Source organism: Dermacentor andersoni, chromosome 2 (genome assembly GCF_023375885.2).
Source record: "Dermacentor andersoni chromosome 2, qqDerAnde1_hic_scaffold, whole genome shotgun sequence".
In the NCBI taxonomy this organism is placed as follows: domain Eukaryota; kingdom Metazoa; phylum Arthropoda; class Arachnida; order Ixodida; family Ixodidae; genus Dermacentor; species Dermacentor andersoni.
In genome coordinates this window covers 119,380,285-119,402,878 of record NC_092815.1, presented here as the reverse complement: position 1 = coordinate 119,402,878, position 22,594 = coordinate 119,380,285, and the positions used below count along the sequence as shown (strand labels likewise).

General features: G+C 47.1%; 1 protein-coding gene across 1 annotated transcript in view; it reads left to right on the top strand.

Moving 5' to 3' along the window:
* LOC126541301 (clavesin-2-like) overlaps window positions 1-22,594 on the top strand; it is a 69,211-nt gene that overhangs the window by 20,440 nt on the left and 26,177 nt on the right. The window lies entirely within an intron of this gene.

The window sequence follows — 22,594 nt, the reverse complement described above, 5'->3', positions numbered from 1 at the left end:
CACTCTAAGGGTGTGAGTTATAGACACATTTGAACCCTTTTTCACTTTTTAGGGTGTAAATTATTTTACAGTGTACATTCAAAGAACAACGATAGTGGCGAACACACTCGGCGATCGTCGAAAATCTGATCAGCGGGTCAAGCGCATCGGCTTTTGTAAATCAGTCATCGAATGCTCCAGAGTAATCGCTGGGACCCGCGTGTCTTCCACAAAGTTCTACACTACTCGCGTCGCGCATACATGCAATCAGATTACACAAGGTTCTGTGAAAAACAGCAGATGGAACCATCGATAACATTCCAGAAACTTCCAATACATGCAGGCGCGTCCTGTGCTGTGTGATAACATTTGTTGGGCGGTGAAACATGTCGCCAGATGAACGTGTCATGAAGTACACGTGTCAATATACATGAAACATTTTGAGACGGCGATACCTTCTTCTAGATATATGAAGCAAACGGATAATAAAGCCGTGGGAAGCATATGACAAATTAGGTGTTAATCTAGATTTAAACTTATAAGTAGTATGGAAAAATATAATAAAGCAGGACAAAATGACAACCTTCAACAGGCGTGAGACAAAACCACGTATTCCGAACTACGCGTACGATGTTCTATGGCTGAGCTGTACTAGATTTATCCTTTGTTACTCATGCAATAGTGCTTCCCGGGGCTGGTTGCTCATTCAATACTAATATTCAAATACAAAAATATAAATGCACTTGCTGATCTGCTATGCGAGCGTTCACCTTTAAAGGAACACTAAATAGAAAAATAATTTTAGCTGAATCTATTAGTAGAGTTCCCTTCCACAATACCAAGGCAGCCACTCGTACCGGAAAAAATACGGTTATTAAGCCAGAAAAGACACGAGAACGAAAGACTGCTGGCGACGCCGCCTTGAAGTTTCCGTACCAGGTCGCCTTGACGTCATGAATTTTGACGGTGTCTGCATGGGCCTAGTTTATTCGTTGTTGGTAAATATGGGCTACATTGTAGTCTAAGACAGACAAAGGTTGAACTTGGCAACCTTCAAAAGCTTTAACTAAGCTGCAACGGCCGAAATGCGAAGAAATACTTCGAAATTCGTGACGTAAGACTGACGTAATGATGCTGGGTTTATGGCACGAAATTCATAAAATGGAACTTTGGCCTTGATTTTCTCTCATACTAACCAATCTCTTATCAATAAATTAAGAGAAAGAATAAACAAGAAAGAAAGTCCTAAAGGCATAATTTATCTGTTTAAACTGACTTTATGTTTCTCTAGTCTCCCATTAAATATTTGGATTTAGTCATTCCGTTCGTAGGATGAACTACACCTTTAATGAAAGCTATCTCCGGCTTGCCTTTTATAACATGAAGCTTTCGTAAAGCTCGCCTGCTGCATAGATATTCATTTAAATAAAAGCTTGGAGGGGGTGCTCCTCATTCAGGAATGGCAGAAGTGCCTTAACGAGCTTATGTTGGATAAGCCGACGCCTACAACTGTACCTCCGATTCGTTCGTAGTGTGGCTGCTCTTACCATCTATCCTCGAGTAGCCCTCATTACTGGGTAGAGCCACAACAGGTGGCGAATGTTCGCGATAGAAGATGGAACAACCCACATTTGGTCACTCCACTGGTTCTTTAGGTGTTGGACCTCAGACTCAGGTGACGGAAGATGTAACGGCTGCTCTAGCCCGTGTTTTACGAAGAGAGACTTCCTCCACCCGGTAAAGATTATGCGGATGGGAGTAGACACATTGGGGGATTAAAGTGGATGTGACCCGACGACGGTGAAGCGATTTTTTTTGGGAGGGGGGGGGGGGGGAAACGGAGAGAACTAGGATCTGAATGAAGGGCATCAGGTGGCATTTCTGGTGCCAAATATTAGCGCGCATTTCTGTCCGATAAATTGCTCGGATGGGGATGAACAGCTGTGGGGTGTTACGTTCCAAAACCATGATATATTTATCAGGCACGCCGTAGTGGGGCACTCCGAATATATTTGACCACTTCGGGTTCATTAACGCGCACCTTTACCGTGTTCGTGAGCATCTTTGCATTTCGCCCTCATAGAAATTCGCCCGCCGCGGCCGGGATCGAACCCTTGACTTCGAGCTCATCAGCGCAACGTCATATATCTACTGGGTTATCGCAGCGGGTTGTGCTGGATCTGACCGTGTCCCTCCACCCAGCGTACATAGACGATGGATGGGGATGACCTGCGAAAATTGTGTATATATTGGCAAATTGCTGACGCCTTGCAAACTCTCTTGAGGTATACTGTACAGCGCCATTTCCTGGGCTCTATTGATGTGATGGAGATACTAGAACAGAACATAAATCACCGCATCATGATTGTCTGAAAGATTAAATCGCTTATTAAAGGTCCGGGACACCTGTTCGTAGGTTAACGTACCAGAAATTTTACCTGCCTGACTGCAATCAGAGATTGCGTTTTCACGCTCTCTGTCGATTATTATTCTTATTAGTACTTTTTGCTTTGAAAACGTATATGCACTAGAGAGGAGAGGGAAAGTGAGAAGCAGGCTGGCAACTGGCACCCAAAGGGGCACGACACCTGCCTACTCGTCAGAAAGGAGCAGAAAGAAACATAGAAATGGAAGATATGGAAGAAAGGGAGGGAAGTGGAAAGAAAGAACAAGATGACAGAGGTTCAATAATTAAGCAGAGCACACACAGTATAGCCAGTCACTACAGGTCGCGCCACTAAAGAACGTCAAAATAGAAGAAATAGTTTTTGAGGCCCCGTCACCGCGAAAACAGAAATAGGCCACAAACGTGAACCTAAGTTGGTTTCTTTTAGTCGATTGGGTAGTCGACCTATTCTTCGCACATCTGTCTTCGTTGCCCAGATACTTTTGGCAACTTAAAAGAGTACTCCTGTCTTATGACAATTTTGTCTGCGTTGCACATGCTTTGTCTTTTCTTACGACGCCATGCGCATTTGCTTATGAACTTCTTCCTTGTGGTTTTCCGTATGCATGAAGAGGTTTCTGGGATTAGAGTATGCATGTCGTAATATATATATTGCACCCTCATCATGCCTCCATCATGGTCGTTACTGTGGTCGTCAACTCAGCATCGTTGCCATGATACTCATTGTCCTAGTCATTCAGTCGTCCTCGGGCCAAGTTCTGTCACTCGCCTACGCATTTCGCTAACCCATAGCCCGTTCGCACTTTCCTAGTTTGAACCTTTCAGGTTACTAGCGACACTGTAATGCATTCTTGAATACTTACTTACCTTTGCGGCCACTACCTGCTTTGTTGTAGAGGCCTACTGCCTGTTAGCCTTCTCGAGTGCAAGTTAGAACTCTGTATACGCAACATGAAGTCGACTCTTTTTGTGTCTACCGCCACGCGTCTGCACCGCATGTGAGAAGCAACATCACTCCCTCCGGGGAACTCTGTTGTACAGCTCTGAGCATCTCGATTGGAAACGTATCCCGAGGGTTCATATATTAGTCCTTGCATGTTTTCCTTTAACAAATCAACTAAAAGGCAAAACGGAAGCAGGCCGGAAGTACTTATGATAATGCCCAGCACTACAATTACTCTTACTGTTCGCATAGAACTAGGTGCGGCTCGAGAAATAATTGCCAAGAATTCGTGGGCACCACGGCGCCAGGTTGGCCTCTCCGCTCTCTCTCTCTCTCAATGAACCCGTTACACCGTTGGCTCAGTAGGTCAAACAAAACACGCGCGTTTATTATTCTACTGCATGAGAAAGCACGTCCCATGGCTAGAAATAGAAAATAAAAAACAAGAACAAAAAGTGAACGCACAAGAAGTGAAGCCCCTAAAAGTTTGTTCAGAAATGTCTTTCAGCGACGTTAGTTGTTCTTTCACGGCTATGATGGTGCACAAAGCAACAGCATAAACTAATATTACAAGCAAATATAATGAAGCTATTTTGTTACTTTGTATGTGGTGCGCATGTCGAAATTGCTCGCAAGGTATATATCAAATTATCGCGCAATATACTTATTCATCCACATCTCCAAAATGTTCCCACCACTCTTCCCATACTCGTGCAGCGATGCTATGTTTCTTGAACACAGCTGGGCGAAAAGTCAACTCCAAACGAGAGAAGACGAAGTGCTCAGGCAGGCTCACGGACGAGGAAGACAATCCCGGAGTGGGGTTTGGAACTCTTGAAAATGACACTTACCGCGATCGTAGTGCGCATGAGCTTCTGCGACTGCGCAAGCTACAACGTTGTGTTTTAGCCTACCTTGACCGTGTGTGTTGTCATTCGTGACACTTTACCCGGATAGGAAAACGCGTAGGGCCCGTGTGGTGCATACAAATATTGAGGCGCCATTTTTTTAACCATTGTGCCTTCCTCGTCTCGCTTATCATGTATGGACAAGTGGCCTTTCTTGTCTAGAGTGTTGCCACTCTGACACCCTTTCCGAGCCTCCTCAACAAAGTACTAATAAATGGCATGAAGCTGCATCACATTTAGCGTGAACACTATAAAATGGCTCGAAACGTTGAAGAAACAAGAGCGCGGCTGTACTGTCGATTGAGCTTGCGTTTATTTTGGTTTGGTCAACGGAAATTACGTGCGGAATAGCGTCAATCGTTCCACTGTAGAGATGAACCCATTGTAGAAGTGCTTTCGTGGTTTCTCTTTGCTGTAGTTAATCACGTTGCCGCACAAGAAATGTTTCATGCACTTCGCTGGTAAAGTAAATTGAGACACACAAACTTTTACGTGCTTTCAATAGGTTGCCTCCTAGTTATGCGTGGGGTGTTCCAGATAAAAATTCGGCTTACGTGTGGGAGTGCGAAAACATTATAGTCCTTTCCCTAGTCTCTGTGTACCGCATACGTAGCAGCACCCCGGGATCTCTCTGCTGCACCTTCACGTTACCAATGACGCACACACTGGGCCACACCTTTAGTCAGCCAGAACCGTGGAGCCACCGTGGCGTCGGGGAAGCGTGACCCTGGAGGCCAGGGTTCGATTCCCACCCAGGTCGAAATTTGCCAAATTTTGCAATTCACTTTGTTTACAGGAACCTCCCTGAGAAATGTGACGTCAATGCGAGCGTTTTTGAAGTGCTTTTACTCTTTGCGTCGTCGGCCATTTTTGCTACCATTACTTGGTCACGCCACCGACGACGACGCTGGATTTTCGCGCAATGGGGCATATAATGCTTTCGCATTAATAAACGTAAAATCTGGTGAGATAACGTGGAATCGGACAGCGCAAATGGCAGCACCATTATTGTCACTGGAAGTGAAGCTGTAATGGCGTTCCTTATATGGCTTTCTGCGCTGACTTCCGTGCCTGTGCCTGAGCCACCCAACAGCTAAGTCGGTCATCACTGGGTCGCAGAACATCACAGGATATTGGTGGGCTGTGAGCTAATTGGTTCCTCACGACATAGACATGCGGAAAAAAAGAGCGAAAATGTATAATGGTTTGTGGAGATGAAGCTTAACGGTTTCCGTCTTAGCGACAGGCTTGATATGCTGCTCACCGTGAGACGGTGAGACGGGAAGAGATCAATGAAAGGGATTTAGGTAAAAAGAAACAAAGCACACCCCAACTAACACATACAAGTAGCGCGAAATACGCACGAATGTCATTTAGACTCTCGTTAGGAGATGTATTTCTTAGGAATGCTATATAAGCGATTTAGCGGGGTGCAGTTCACATCCCGGGCATTGAAACGATCCAGAATCGTCCCCCTGAAATCGCGTATTATCTCGCATGCTTAAAGCGCTCCTCGAGACAGCCATTGAGTGAGATGGTAAAGCATCCTGAAATGGAAATTAGGTTGTCTAAGCCCTCGTAAACGCCACCGGTGGGACACAGTTGCGTTCTGGGAAACTTAAGTTTCGATAAATACGTAGCGTCTCTTGTAGGCGACTTACAAGCGAATGCGATATAGGCATGCTCGATCACAGCTATCGAAAACACGTGACATATGAACGTCACAGTTGGGGCCGAAGCGATTATGCGACCTATACTGCTGCTCCGTGTCACGTACACCACAGGCCATTCCGCAGGAGCCACGCAACGGCTGACGCAAGCGCCACTAGGTCACTTCCTGAAAATGGTATCCGGGTCGGCTTGGATGAGTCACTGTGCAGTTCCAGCTGCAAGGCCGGCGGCGGGGACGTTGCCGGCTGTGCAACAAGGGGCACACCATGGCATAGCACGCGGTGGGTTAAACTGCGTGCCATTGTGCGTGAGCGTACCCGTAGTGGTGGCTTAGTGGTTACGCTATTTCACTGCTAAGCACGAGATCGTGGGATCAAATCCCGGCTACGATGGCCGCATTTGGACGGGGGCGAAATGGAAAAACGCCCGTGTAATGGGTGCGAGTTAAATAAACCCAGCTGGTCCAAATTAATACGGAGTACCTCACTACGGCGTGCCTCATAATCAGATCGTGGTTTCGGAACGTAAAAACCTCACAATTTTATTTAATTGCGCGTGAGCAGTTCATTAAGTGATGTTCTTACAGGCCTGCGGACCTTATGCATTGCAGTGGCGCCCATGAATTACTGGAACTCGCCCATCCGATGGGTGGCTGCTGCTAACTTCAAGTGAACGCTGCTCGTAGTACAAGCAGTCCACTAGCTGTGGTAGATGTGTCTGATGGCTGAGCTTTTCGGAGATTGCAGCCTTCGCTACCGGGACCCCGATTCTATATGGTTGATGATGCAGCCGTAACCTATCCGCCAGTGTAAATGAGGCAGTGAGTAATGTATGAGTTGTATATGTGCTCTAGTGCAAAATATACTCGATCTAGCCAATGTATCTATGCTTTCCTCTTAATTCTAGGTATAGAGGGCGAAATGTGCCATGTAAAGTACTTCCATGCTACAACTTAAGACATGGAAATTCGCTGATATTGTCACGTGGTCGTGACGTTCGTCAGCATCGACCCGATGCTGACGAACTTCCTTCTTTTGTTGTTTTCTTTGCTACTTCCGTTTGTATGCAGCATCGGGTCGATGCTTTTTTTAAGAGGGGGGTATTGACACGTGTACTTATCTGTATCGGGCAACCACGTTTCGCCGCCTAACAAATGTAATCGCACAGCGTGGGACGCGCCTGCATGTATACGAAGTTTCTGGAAAGTTATCGATGCTTCTATCCGCTGTCTGTTGTCGCTGAACCTTATGTTATCTGATTTCATCGCGTGACGCGAATGGTGTAGAACTTTGTGGAAGGCACGCGGGTCCGAACGATTAGTCTGGAACATTCGACGACTGCTCTATAAAAGCCGACGCGCTTGACCCGCTGATCAGATTTTCGACGATCGCCGACCGTGTTCGCCGCTATCGTTGTGCTATAAGTGTAGCCTGTCTTGTGGGCACAGGTTCGCCCAATAAAAGTTTTGTCGTTCGCAGTTTTCCTACTGTGTTCTTCTACGTCACCACCACGTCACAATATTGTAGAGGAAGCAAGCCTTGCACTTCATAATCACAAATAGCACCAAGTGGATGGTCCCCCGTTCTCTTACCCACTACCGCATTTCAGATCGAAAGAGCTCCTGAGTGCGAAAAATTGGTAGTTACAGACGCCTGATTCCCGTCATGGTGCGCACGGTCGATATATTCTTGGGGACGCCAATACATACTCTAAGTGTTTTGGCTTAGATGCCTTCAAGAAGCTTGAAGTTTGCTTGAGAGAGGCTTTGGAGGCCAGAGAGAGCATATTGAAACACGTCTTCAAAGAGCAAAATGTACTGCTGAAGGATAGAGTGATCGCAGCATCCGCTTGAACTACTGGAAAGGTTCCGGGAGGTATCGGCAAACGAAGCGAACTTCTCCTTCAAACTCCGTACATGTGCCTACCAGGTGGCGCATTTGTCAAACGTTACTCCCGAGAGCCTGTGTTTTGCAGCATAAGGTGGTATATGACTCCTTGCAATATGTAAAAAGTAGCGACACATAGCGTTTTCTGAACGTAATGGCACAACGCTTCTCGAGCGACATTTTCTTGTCCTCTGGATAGCAGATACGGTAAGCTTAGGGCAACGCGCTGCAGCGCTCCATTCTCGAGTCACACGTTTTGTGGTTCTGATTATCCTGAAAGTACTCAGACCCTGACTCACGAAAAATCGAAGATGGCATCCCTAATTCAATACCAATAGTCACTGCAGAAATCACAGATTGTTCTTCACGTAATGCCTTCTTTTGGTCGGTCGGCCAACATAAAATATCCTGGAGCGTAAAAAAGTATGGAATTATTTCCTCCGCGTTTGCTTGAACGCATGACCTATCGGTTGCCAGCCAGGTGTTCAGACCACCACATCACAGAACGTCCTGTGAATTGATATAATGGTATATGAGCACATTATGCAGTTGGACGCATGTAGAACACCATACCATATCAGTATGAAAACACGGGAGCGCTATGCGTAACATTGAAAAGGCACTTTTATTGTGCGTGTGTGCAAACGTACTCGTCGTCTGACAAATAATAAACAGGAAGCAGTTGCCACAGGAAATGGCTTGAATGAGCTCTCTTTACCCATTGCAATATGGCGTCAACTCTTTGTAAATTGCATAAATAAATCGTGAAGTGTATGTGTAAACGCATCTATCAGAGGAAACAGTGGTCCTCCTCAGCAATTGCCACGAAGTCTCCGTCACTCTCATAAGCGAAGCAACGCGTGATTTAGCATTTGCCTTCAGTTCCCCACCACAGCGAGGCGGTCGCTTCAGCTCTGTGTCCAAGTGCCCGTGAAAAGGTGATGGCGGCGTTATCGGCCCCGTGCACGTAAGACGTGCCGTAACTCGTGCCTTCTGTGGTCCGTACGCGCGCGTCCGTTCTCCGTGTTTCTTTCCTGACACCAATGCCAATGGGAGCGTGAGTGTTTTTTCGAGTAAGCCGTTCGGCCGCAAGTGCTTCCTCCGGCTTGAATGCTGCTTAGTTGCGTCTTCCTGCCCCTGTTGTTTCCCGGATGCCGACGCGCAGGAAATGCTCGTACTCACGTAGAGTATGGAAAACAATCAACTTTCCCGACAACGGAACACTGGTGCACGCGAGGATAATGGGGTTGTTTGGCTTCAACGCCGGATAGGTCGCATTTGTTTACTCTAATGTACACATCGGAGAATGAGAAGGCAGCACGCTTTTCACGCTAGCCTTTCTCCTGGAAGTTATACGACGCTGCTTGTTGGTTGCATCGCGCGCTTGTTTACTCGTGATTGCATAGAGCCTTTACCGTAAGTAAAATATTCTGCGTGCTGCATATTCAATAAATTATTACTTCGTGTTTAGCAGCTGCGACGGGATGCGTTGTTTGTGCTCAAAAATATCCTCGTATCCAAATACTATTATGTACAGCTAAAAAGCAAGGCACTAAACAACATATAGATACAGAAGCAATGAAATGAGAAAAACACTCGTGAGTGGTTAAAGAATGAATTCTCGCCAACAGAACTATGCATATGGAAAAACCCAACGCCAAAGAAAACAGCCACAAGCACATGCATGTTGGAAGCAATGTAGAACCAGCGGGTGGCTTGTGAATCCGTTTATCATGCCTAAATAATTGAGTTGGCGCCAAAGTGCATAAAAGTTATTTGATACGAGAAAGTCATCGTAGGTTTATATTGGGATAAACTGGAACGTACACCATGCCAATTGTTTAGTATCATTCTCAAAGAAGAAAATAAGTCACATTGTACGAGATAAACCACGCAGGACTTTCACTTCACTTTTCGCACAAACAACGCCAAACATTTGTCAAATCAGACGCCAAAAAATTAATACTTGAGAGAGAGCATTACAAACCGCCACGATGCTATGAATCCCAGAGAATAATATTACACTTCGTTCAGTTTCAGCCCGTTCAATGTTACTAAACTTGTTGTGCCTGTAACAAATTATGTTAGATTTATGATTTGGTGGTTGGTGCTTACTATCGTACGCTAAATTTTCATTTCTGGCACAATTCGCATAATTTGTGTGCCTAATTTCTGCAGGCCCTTCTTCCAGCATCGTATAATGTCCTCATTATAGATGAGCACAACCCTACACTGACTTGCATGTTTGCCCTCATTTGTAGATCATACGTTAAAAAAAAAAAACGTTCGCTTCCTTTTTCGGTCCATGAGTGTTGACACGCACGCTGCTCAGGCGTAATGAGCTCTGTGCGCATGCTTTGTTTACTGTAGGACACCACGACTTCCCTGCAGAATCTTTTTGACTGCAAGAAATAGTCCTCAGTGTTTTGGGCACCGGAAGCTTAAAGTGTAACTTTTCTTGCAGTTGAATTTTTTTTTAGGTAACTTCGATTAGTACTGTCCGTTAATCTTAAAGTTCGCAAGTATGTATAACATATCAATTGGTACTCGCACGTACTTGATGGCGCTGCTCCTGCTCATTTTTATTGCGATTGGGATTATTAGAATGCTTCATGACTTTACGGTGGCTATTTGTCTACCTGTCGGACTATCAGGTAGTTCACATGAACCCGACAGAAGCGGGCCGAGTCGGCTTGTCGGGATGTAATTGGCCTGTCGGGCTCATGTACACGCTAGCCAGCTGGGCTGAATGAGCGTCGAGTCGGGCTGAGTCAGCCAGACTGAATGGGGTAAGTTGACCAGGCCAACCCGCTCGCTAGCAGCGAACATGTAAACGCGGACGGCTCAGTCCGGCCAGCGCTGAGGCTTGCGCGGAAGCACTGTGACATCGCGATTTATGCGCCGGCAGCGGTAATGGCATCAGCACCAGGCAAACACAAGCACTGCGTTGTGCAACCTAATCGTAGCGATAAGCCCCATGAAATAGATTTGTTGCACACGCGTGTGGAAACCGGAAGCCCAGTTTGAACATGTTGATCTGTCGTCTCGCAAGGCTGTGTGCCGTCGTTGTCCAGGCTTGCCAGAAGCGAGTTACGTAAACGCGGTCAGATCGGGCTCCGTCAGCCCTATTTATAACTCGACCCGCTAGCGTCGGGTTCATGTTAGCGTAGTGTGTGTCTCTAACCATTTCCCTAGCAACTACGGCGACTGGATAGTAAATGGTTTATTGGGCTGCTGTGCTCAGAAAACAGGGTTCGAAACAAACCGTCGGACCAACTGCGTATGCGACACTGGCTAGGTTCTGTTTTTTTAATGAAATTCTTGGACCCCAACTTGGTTTCTCCGATATGTGCCGCCCTTCAGTGAAGGTCTATGAGGGCTCTTGGGTCACTGGGTATCTGCTGCTCTTCAGTGAACCTCTTTGACATCAACTTGGATCGCAGGGCGTGTGCCACTAAGTATATGTCGCTCTTCAATGACAGAAAGAACGTCAATTAAGATTTAGTCCGTGCTAAGCGATGTCGAACCCTCGTCAGATTTATTCAGACAATCGTGTCTCAATGTATATTCACACGCACGCCCCGCGCGGATTTCATGACGGCGGCGCTAGATGGCGCTGCGTGTCCAGCTGGAAGCGCGACAGAGGATCCTGGCAGCATAATAATAAATAGAGCGTGTTGATGTCACTAGATTGCTTCATTGCTTCAATGCTAATCGCATTAACGTGGACATCCATCGTAAGACGGGTGGCTTCAAAAATTCGTAACCGGCAACAGAAATTTACAATTCTGAATTCCTGATGGCGCTTTTTTTTTTAGTGTAGCAACGATGCGCTAATTCTCATGTAGACAATTTGGCTGCTCAATGTTACTCCTGAGTATCCAAGACTCTGCGTAGCCAAGCGATTGTCCATCTTAGCGCATGCAGGTTCCCGATGATCTGATAGTGCGATTGGCGGAGCCTTGATTGAAGATTCGGTTGGAATGCTGCGTCTTTATTTTTATTACATCTTATTTCCTTACATTTACATAGCGACGCTTGCAATTCCCAAGACTCGTTCTCGGTTGTACACAAACTATCGCCTGTATAACGGAGGGAGTGAGCGTGGTCGCATGCTCCCTTCGAGTCCTCGCATCACGGAGAAGCCAACTTTGACGAACTCTTCTTAACCAGCTGCACGGGTATGCTCGCAGGGAGTTTATGACGCGCCCTCTGTGTACCTTATAGACTACACAACTACGCCCAGGCGGCTCTGCTCCGCCTGAATAAGCGCCTCGTTGTTGGAAACATTTTGCCACGGAGATCGCACACGACGCTCCATCGGATGTTTGTTTACGTTGCGCCTGCATGCTCTCTATCCCGTTTATCGTGGTGCTCACGCAGTATGTTAGATGGCAACGTGTGGACTGATTGGGAAACAGCAAGGTGTAGACTATCGTGTCGTTTCCTAGAGACTGTCCAATGCAGAATACCTTTATTGCGACGGGAACACCATCAATGGTGAGCGTCTGCTGTACCTGTCATTTACGGCGTCATAAAAAACGGGGCCGTAAGGCGCTTTTCCAAACGCCAAGTAGGTTTCGCACTTCAGCTACAAGACCATCTACAATATTGAGCTTAAGTTATAAGCCAATTCAACTCCACAAAAGCCACCGCGCTTACAGATGAGTGAAACAAAGACGAGTAATGTTCATTTATTTGGGATGGTAACTTAAAGCAGCAGAAGCCAACGTGTCTAAAAATGTGTGAAACGAGAACCCGCACTGTTTATTTATTTCCGACATAAATCACCATGATAACATTCACGATGTGCTAAGCGCCAGTCATGTTGTGGTAGATCCGTCTACTTGTAAACTGTCGGTTTTGTGCTCATTTGCCTCAGAAACATTGTCGCGGTGTTTTGTGCAACTGATTTTAATGAATTTGTACACACTAGTCACATGCCTCACTATGCCTAAGTACTTTAAGAGGGAAACTGCATCGCAGAAATTTGTTATCGGACTATAAAGTCGTTGCTGGCTTTAAGAAAAAAAAAGAAAGGTGAAGCACATTGTACTCCTGATCTTGGGTAAAGTTCAAGAACACTCAGCACCACTTCGTAAGTGAATAGCATATTTAAAATAATGGTAAATTATCTTTGTTTTGACGATGATTACATGCAAGTATTAGTGCAAAGACATTGAAAAGCTCATGGCAACAAAATTAAGTAAGCGGTAAATGATAAACTGTGTACCATTGCAAACGGTGTAATTATTTCAGTGTAGCACGCGGTCCAACGCAAAACGGGCACGCGTTCGCTCCGACAGGACAGGAGGCTATACCCTCGACGTTCGAATGTGCCCGCTAGGAGAGCAATCGGAGCTGCGGTCGAGGGCAGAATTAGGGTGGAAGCTTGAGGTCGCTTCGCCTTCAGAGTCTGTTGCCTACCGAATAATAAGGGTATATTGCTCAATGACTAACAAGAAGCCACTACTGGTTCGCAGTTGTAACAGTACTACAACTGCGTGCATTTTGTATGTCCGAAATCATTACCTGACTTACAAAATGAGCTGGCCTTATTGTACAACTTTCCTTTTGGCACAAAGCGAGCGAGTTTAATGTTGTCTCCTGCATTTACGGTAACATATTGTCGTTTATCATACAAGAACAATGAACCGCATATCCGTACGCCTCCCACTAGATGGCAAGGTTGAGACTTAACGCGCAGAAAGCTTCCTAATAAATATTCTCCCTATATTCGTAACCCAATTGTCTTTATGTCATTTAGTACCAATTTATTCGAAAGCGGTGTGGATTAAGTTGTAAGCGGGGGTAGTGGGGTGTTTCGGCCCTAGCCGGACGCCGAGTGCAGCCGGGCAGCGGGCAGGAAGGAACTGAGCCTGGCCCCGATCCCGGCACGATGACAACCTTTATTTCACGCAAGCAGTATATCTATATAGCAAGCACTCATGTGACAAGTGACGTCACGGACAGAACGTTTCAGACATCAGGGCGAGAGCGCCCGATAACGCAGACAGATGACACGCGGCACAGGCGCTATCAGCACAGGTAGCCAATATTCTAGTGGAGATTAAGCGGAACAAATGAAGTTGAGCATGCCATGCAATGCATAGAGCAGATAGCCGGTCATCTGTTGGAGTCACATAATGGATGCTAACGTAAGGTAAGCACAGTAGAGGGCAGCAGAGAATTAGGTGTTGTGAAGAAATTGGGAAATTTGCAGGTTGGGGTCAGCTCATGCAAGAACGAGATAATTGAAGATCACTGGAACTGGCCTTGGCCCTGCAGTGGGCATAAGATAGGCCGATGATCATGATATAGTTATGAAACAGAAAGACCCTTTAATTTATATCAGCGTGAATGACATCTACAAAGAGTGGACAGTGCAAGGACGCCTTCATACAGCACCAAGGTGAGGATTTGCACAATCAGAGCTACTTTCGTGGGGATGACAATTTTACACCTTTCGTAATCGCGACCTCGGTATTATCGAGAGAGAAAAAAAACTCCGGTCTGCAGCAGCTGTTGGATGACGACGACGCCTCTTTCTCGTCCACAAGCGCTTGCAGCCGTTGCAGCGCTCCTTGTGCGTGTACCGCGGGAATCCGAAACATTTCACGCCTCCCCCCCCCCCCTCCTCGCGCCCTTCTCCGCCACTACTTCCGCATTATTATCATTAGGCGAGCGCTCACGTGGCAGTGCGCGGTCAAGCGCATGCGTGCTGGCGCCGCCGCCGCTGCCACGCGGGACGCACATGACTTCCCGGTCGTCGCCGTCGTCTCCATCGCCGCGCGCCGCCCTTTTCGGCATCTCCGGCCGACAGACCGGCTTGCCGGCTTTTCTTCCTTCCTTCCTGCCCCATCGCTTCCTTCCGAAGGAGCGTGCCAGCGCCCCACGAAGCACGCAGGCCGTGCGGCGCTGCGGCGGCGGCGGCTGTGGCCCTCTTTATTTTTATTTTTTTTCTGTGCCCCTTCAGAGATACAGCCGGGCGGGCGGCCCTCGAATGCGTGGAAAACAAAAGAAGCGGACAAAAAAAAAAAATCGAGCAGCTAGTCCGGTCGCCTTCAACCCCCTCCTCTGCGCGGTGCAAAAGCGTGTAGTATGCGGAATCGTCTATTGTGTAGTGGTGCTAGTACGAGCGCGCGCTGGGTCTCACGTGGGGGCGAGCAATGGCACCGCGTGAGCCAGAAATGGATGAAAATAGCCGGGCCCACCAGCGAGAGCCCTTTTTGTTCGATTTGTTTCTTATTCGTTGTTTGTTCTTTCGGACCCTTTAGACTGTAGGTCCTGGTAAGAAGGAGAAAAAGAACGCAAAAGAAAGGGAACGTGAACAGGCCTCCATGTCTATAACGTGCCACGGTGCGTGAAAACGTGTCGATTCGGACGAATACGAGAGTCGGCATAAATGCCGCCGCGGCTCGGTGCTGGTCAGAGGTGTATAGATATATATAGGTATAGTGGTCGGGGGCCATCCCATCGGAGAAAATGAATGGGTTGCTCGTTCTCGCTCCAATGACTCCAGCTGTCGAAGGATCAGTCGCTTCAGCCGCCGCGGCGATGCGTGCGTATGAGATGTGCCCACGTCACAGGGCCACATGAACTGCAGTCTCGGAAACGGATTATGATAATCGCAGCTTCCACTTCCGCACTTACGAGATGCATCGGGACGAGATATAAAAATGGACGAAACTGCTGCGTGTTTCCAGCTACGTCAAGGCCCGTTCATCGCAGAGTATGCCGGGCATAATCGTTCATGATCGTGCTAACGTCACTTATATATAGTCTCCCAACCGGTTCATTCCTGAAGTTGAGCGCACGCGTTTGCAAGTGTGTGTGGCGGATCCGGCGTCATACTAATAGTAAACATAGCGTTTTCCTCTTGGAAATAAGAAAATTTCAAGAACATATGGTAGACTTTTATCGTATGCGCGCACCAATGCACAGTCAAAGCTCTATGAACATGCAATCAAGGTGGACGCACTGAGTACCAGAATACGTAGCCATCAAATGGAGTGAGAATCAACGCATCGAGTTGTGCGAACTTGTAAAGAAACGAAATATATATTGACTGAACAAAAACTATGAGGAAGTACGAAGCGCGCCAATTTGGATTCCACGAACGTGCCACGTATGTTCGTTCATCGTTCAGTTGGAGGAGACCACACGATTGAAATTATTCGTCGCAACATCTGTCTCCGTATTGACATTAAAGACGTAACGAATGTGTCATTTTCATAACTGCATGTTACGCTCGCGTGCAGTCACCACGGAAACTTGTCACTTTGCGGTGTCTCTTCTCACCCTTCCTTTCTTCGTCGCATCGGAGTATCGCAAGCGGATTACGGGTTGCCCCACGTGACACGCGCACTTATGCGCGTAGCGGCATTTCCTCAAAAACGGAGCTGTACGCATCACCTGTACCAAGCGGCATGCACTAACGCAAGCGCGATGCAATCGCTGACCCCAAGAAAAATAAGAAGAAACAGAAAGGGGGGGGGTGTATGGTAAGGAGGAAGGAAGGAAGGATATAGAGAGCCCACCATGCGTTTCCTGGAAGAGGATGCACGCATAGCCGATTTCCTAATGAGCATCTGCGAATAGCCGCGTCGGAGTTTGAGCAAACACGAGGGAGGGCCGGTTACACGTGGCCAAGCGACCGTGTCGACTCAAAACAGTAAACGACAAAAATCGTTATATCCGCGACACGGATACAGAGAGACGCGCGCATGCATTTCCCCGATCCGTTCCGCCGTCCCTGCTTCCTTGCTGTAACTCAGTCCTCAACCTCAGCAAGAGTGTATCCACCGTTCAGGTACTTCGCAGTCCTCCCGCATATGTGCGAGCGTGTCTCCATGAACCTCTATGTCTCCTCTACGTGTTCATTGCATTCGCGCTCCGAAAGCACGGTGGGGTGCGATGCGTTTGTCACGGTCGACGGTAGCGGTGTTCGTATACAGTTAGCACGCGGAGAGTACGATGCGTGCAATGAGCAGCACACGGAAACGTCGGTGTCGCCGCGGCTGCCGCTGCGCGAATTCCACGGGGAAAAGACAAAAGCTGCCAGTGGTCTCCGTAAAGCCATGCGATTGTGCACGGCCGCTTTCGCCTGCTTCACGCCCCGGGAAAGCGTGGCATCTGTGTACGCGCCAGGTGTTCGCGAGTGCAGGTCAATGCTTCGCCGCACCGAAGAGGTATGCAGTGGAAGCGGGAAAATCCTGCGTCACTTGGTCACGATCAGGAAGGAGAGGCGGTCTGCCTGGAGAGGTGTGGCCATAGTGTTCACCGAGGTCTTTCCCTTACAGCCGAGAAGGAGGCGCTCGCTTTAAACGAGTGCAAAGAGAGAGATAAGCAGGAGGAAACGCCTATTCACATCGGTGAATGAAGAGATTAGTTCGATTCACAGCTGTCAATATATAGACACATTTGGGATATACTTAACGCCGTGACTCGGGAAATTGTGAGAAAGGCGTGATCAACACTTCGGGGCTTAACATTGATATGCTGTCATTTTCAATACATGTCTACTCGTTCTTAAACAGAAGGATCGCTGTAGTCCTTACTGTATTCTAGCCGAGTTGTCTCCATAAGTTCTGTAACGTTTTATGCTGCTTCTTGTTCTTGCTTCTCCGTTCTTCGTTGGCACGTGAAGACTTTCGTGGGATGATCGGCAGCGATGACCAAACGCAGACAAGAAGGAAGCGATGTAGGCCAGATGGACACCGAATGTTTATATCTAAGCATTTACATGTAAATAGATGATGCGTAAAGCAAATCAATTACAACTAGAACGATAGAGCAAGCATTGTCTCACTCTTCGGCTGTCTCAGTGACTGTTAGAGCTGAGACTCTTGTACGGTGCCTCGCTGATCGATCAGCAAATCTGAATACAACCGAGACTCCTTTTAACGTACATTGTACGGAGCTTCACGATCTATCAACAACAACAGCGCTATGTTCCGGCTGCTTAAGCAAGAGGCAGCCCGAAGGTGAATTCGCTCGCTGTTGCAGGCGCTTTCTTGAAAACGATCGTCTCACGGGACGGGCGGAAAGACGGACGGGCGGTTTTTCACATTGGGTAAGCATAGAAATGCTTACGCTCTTAAAATGCAAGCTGTTGCCGCCGGGACGCGTAGTGGAGTAGACCTGTGCCACGTACACATAACACGTGTCTGACTCGGGGCGCTCTGAAAGTATACTAAACAAGCATGCAACCTTACAAGTTCGATAACATTTCTAAGGTAATTTTTTAAAAGTGAAAAGCCTGTAATCATAACGCACCTATAGGTGCGGTAATAGGAAAGCCTCGCACGGGATAACACCCGACAGCGACATGTTAAAAATTGTAAATTGTGTCAAATCTTGGTAAGCCGTACCAAAAGCCACCGGCAAAGATATTGGAACCCGGCTGGAGATCACCCGTGTAGGACATGTCTGCCTTAAGTCTGCTTTCCTTGCCCTTTTCTATGCGTATATCCCGTATATATCTCTCTCATGATAGACCCAAGTTCCGTTAAAAGAGTTCTACAGGAGCTCGGTCGGAGACTTACCGAATCGTTCTGCTTTTAAACAAGATCGAGAAGGGGTGCATATCGTCAGTTTACGTCTTGGTACATTCAAGCCTTTAAGCAGAGGGAACGACCTGCATGTCACACGGCTGGGAAGGCCTATTGTACCACATCAAAGAGAAAGAAGAAACACTATAGAAGCTGAAATACAAATATGCACCAAGAAAAAGAAAGAACGCGTTTCTTTTCTTGTCTGAGCCGGAGTAGCCTCCTCAGCAGCAGTTCACTCCGAAGTCGCGTTCAAATCAGTGAAAGGGACGCACTTGCACAAAGCGGCGTGAGCCAATGGCTCCGTCCTCTGTCCAGCCTCCATATGCACATACGGGAACGGACCGTGGCCAACTGTGTAAAAAATGAAAAAAGAAATACAGAAAAGAACCCTTACGACAGCGCTCTACGGTAACGGGTTCTCAGTGTCCGTTGTGAAAAGCGAGAGGAGTGCACGCTCACACGCGAAAGAATGCCAGATACGCACAAGCAAAAGACACGCAGTGGCAGTAGAATAAACGAGCACGCGTACACGTAGAAAGCGGGTCACAGCGCACACGCGACGCACTCGCGGCAGTAGAAGCCGCGGATCCAAAGGATGGCGGGACGAAAGGGGAGAGCCCGTTCTCTTGCGCCAGCAGCGGCGCCGGATCGTTCGTTTCGTTTCCTGGAGTCTCTCACGCGTGAGCTTGACTGCACCGCGGCCGGCCACTACGTCAGGGTCGCACAAAAAGCGAATCTCGACCCGGAGGGCACGAAGACCCCCACGACCGCGTGACCGGCGGAGCACTGCCCCAGCCTCTACGGATACGCGCCTGCGTGCACCCATTCGCGCTAACGGCGCCGTATACTCGCGTTAAGCGAGCGGGCTGTGCCGGCGTAATGGCTTCTTATGATATGCATCTGCGGACTCCATGGCTTTATTCACCGTATAAGACTCATCCAAGTACAGTTTTGTGCAGTGTGAAGGATCACTCGAACAGACTCGGTGGAGTAGCAGAATAATGCCAATGCTCTCGTTCAATGAAACATGGCTGTACCTGGTCCGGTGCGACGTTTTGGCTCAGATAAGAGCTTTCGCTTCAGCCCGGCGCACCTGAGGGCAACGAAGGAACACGGCGGTGACAAGACGTGAAACGATGACGTGCTCGAACTAATGCCGTTAACAGTGCAACTATTCTAACTTAATTTGCGATGAGAAAAAACACGCTCCAAAAAAAGAATAATAAATAAGAAAAAGAAATTCAGAGCTACTAACGCTTTTCCATTTGTTCTGCGATTGAAGCTTAACCTTTTTGGCGCTAGAATAAACACGCTGAGCGATACGAGTGGCTGCTTCAAAAGCGCAGCGTGCGGAACATGCAAGTTCGTAGACCTCGCCTAGACTGTGCCAGACTTCGATAGTCTGCGTAACCTCTGCTGAAGCCTTTTTAACTTTGTCTGCAAGCTTTTGACCCTTCCCTTCCCCCCCCCCCCCCTCTACCTTTGGCAAGGAGCACACACGACCCCTCAGCCGGTCGTTCAATAGTCACCAGCTCTACACTTGTATAGCCGTAGCCCTACAACATACGTAGCCCTATTATACTCGGCTTGCGTGAGTAATCAGGCTGATGCCCTTGCAGCTTTCACTGTGCTGTATGCTATTACTGCGATGGCGAATAGTAGGCGCCTCACAGGAACATGCACGTACGCGCAGGTGAAAGAAAGTTGACCGTGTTTGGAAAACATTTGCGATCACCCCCACCGCTTCACCGGGCAAGGGTTCAGGTGGGAAAGGTCTCGGGGTGCGGTGCGTGGTCATCTTGCGGCCCTAGACAGCATGTTCCCGCATGGGCCCTCCTCGTGCCGGCAACTATTTTGGTCGGTCGCAGCAGGCCGGGGGTTGTTTGCTAGGAGCCTTCTTTCTTCCAGCGCTCACAGAAAGAGGAGGAAAAAATGGTCCAGGCGAAAGGCACCTTTCTTTTCGGTATCATCTAGAGAGGGTGATAACGGCCGACAATACAATAATGGCGGCTACTACGCAGAGAATGTTCCTGATTAGAATAAGCTTCTCACCATTGTTCTTTCCGTTCGTGGACGCACCTTCCTTTATACATTGTTGTTACCCTGCACAGAGTATCGTAAAATGACGTAGGAAGCGGAACTACATGCGCCAAGCGAACGGTGTACTTTTTTGTGGGGATTCACCGGTGGGCGAAAACAGAGTGCACTGTTACAGAGCCATATATATTTCGCTGTGCTCAGCCGCAGATGCAATGACCTATAGTTCTGCTGCTGGACATGGCTTCAGAGGTTAGATACCCATGGCGAGGAGGTAGAACCTGAAGTTAGAGTGACCTGATATTTGGAGCGCGCCCTAAAAAAACTATAATTAATCCAGGAAGCTCCACGACAGTGTCCCTCTTAGCCACGGTGTAATTCTGGGAAGCACAAGGTCGTCATCTGTTGTACTGTCACTAACTAACAAAGTGATTTGGCCTTGGGAACAGGAGTGGCACTAATGAAAGCGGTTTGAATAGAGGTGTATTTCAAATGTGTAATTTTTCTCGCTCAAACTCGGGCAATTCTACTTTTGTCAATCTAACTCACTGCTGGATGTGACACATCTTATGCTGGATTCATGGTAAAAATTTGCCTTTAGATACGTTCACGAACCGTGGCCATGTTTCTCGAAGTGCAGGTTGCTTACCAACTAACGTCGTTTGGTAACAAATGCGAAAATTCGGGCAAATTGCAATAAGTCTAAATGCTGCTTCCGTTATGCCGTTGTTTTCCCGTCAGAGGTGTATATTCAAAAAACTGTGCGTAGAGTTCACTCAACCTAAGATCATTCTCAAAGTTTGTTTGATCTTCAGCTAAACCTAGTTACTTTTTGATTTGTAAATTACAGATACGATTATCTAAGAAATTGCAGACTACAGATACGATTATTTAAGAACAGCGTTCTTGGAAAAGCCTCCTTATGTTCTTTATTTATATTTTTTTAGGTTGTGTTTGGTCAATAAATAGCAATATTTAGATCTTAGCAAGACCCTGCGAAGGTCTTGTAATAGATCGCACTATCAGTAAATAAAAAGAATTAATAATAAAACATACAATGGCTATTTTTTAGAGAAATCATAATGATGCTTATAAAGTTCCCTGACTTAAGAAAGAGGAGGCTAAAGCGACTTCGCACGCTTTCTGTTGACACCTGAAGAGCATTAAGACATATGTGACCAAACTTAAAAGCGTTGCCGTAGGCTTAGCAAACAGTTTCGTAGCCGTCCTTGTGACTCCTGCCTTTGCGCTATGTCATTGGAAAGGCGACGTTGAGCGATAATCACTTAGCGTCAAAGTCAAGACAAGCTCTACTAAAAGGTTGGCAACTGCATCCCCTGGCATTTATAGTGCCTGATAATATGTCAAAAATCATCGAAGCCGATATTATTTGACTGTGTTCGATTGCTGAAACGTGTTGGGTGTTGGATACTTAGGATAACTCCTACCTTTGAGCTGCATTAATTCATTCAGTCTACATGAGCAATTATTTTTGTCTGACCACATATTCTTATTTACGAAATGAGAAAGCTGGATAGACTGCTGCTGAGGATTGACAGATTCAAGTGGACTCACTGAGAAGCAATGTTTTGGAGAAATATCTGTATTCAACGTCAAAACTTGCTCAATAGGGATTAAGTAGCTGCGCCGTTTTTGGGTGACAGCATAAATTTTGTCGTCATCAATTGCAAGGTATCTTAGTAGACGTTGTGGTTACCCTTAATACAGCCTCAATTCAATATTTCTTCCCCTTTGCCTAGTGCAGGGTAGCCAACCGGGCTATGCCTAGTTAATATCCCGGTCTTTCCCAGGTCACTTTTCTATCTCTCTATCAGTATCTCCGAAGGACAATACCTTAAAAACTGTAACTCGTTTCATATTTCCTTATGCCTAAAAAGCTTTTATGATTCAGTTTTGCTTCGAAATAGAGAAGGAAAGTCAAGTTATTCGGTGCTTCTATGTGCACGTAGCCAGCACTCTCTTGCGGGGCACGAAAGCGCCACACTTCCCGCAGTGGACCAAATATGTTATAGAAATCGGGCTTTTTCCCGAGCGTTATTCGACTGCTAACGTATTTTTTATGTTCCAGTTACTTTAGTCTGAAGTCCTCAGTAGTTTTCATATGCATTGGCCAATTATTCTAAACTTCCGTACTCTCTCTCACCCTCTCATTATACCAATCGCAACATTCTACGCATGAGTCTGTC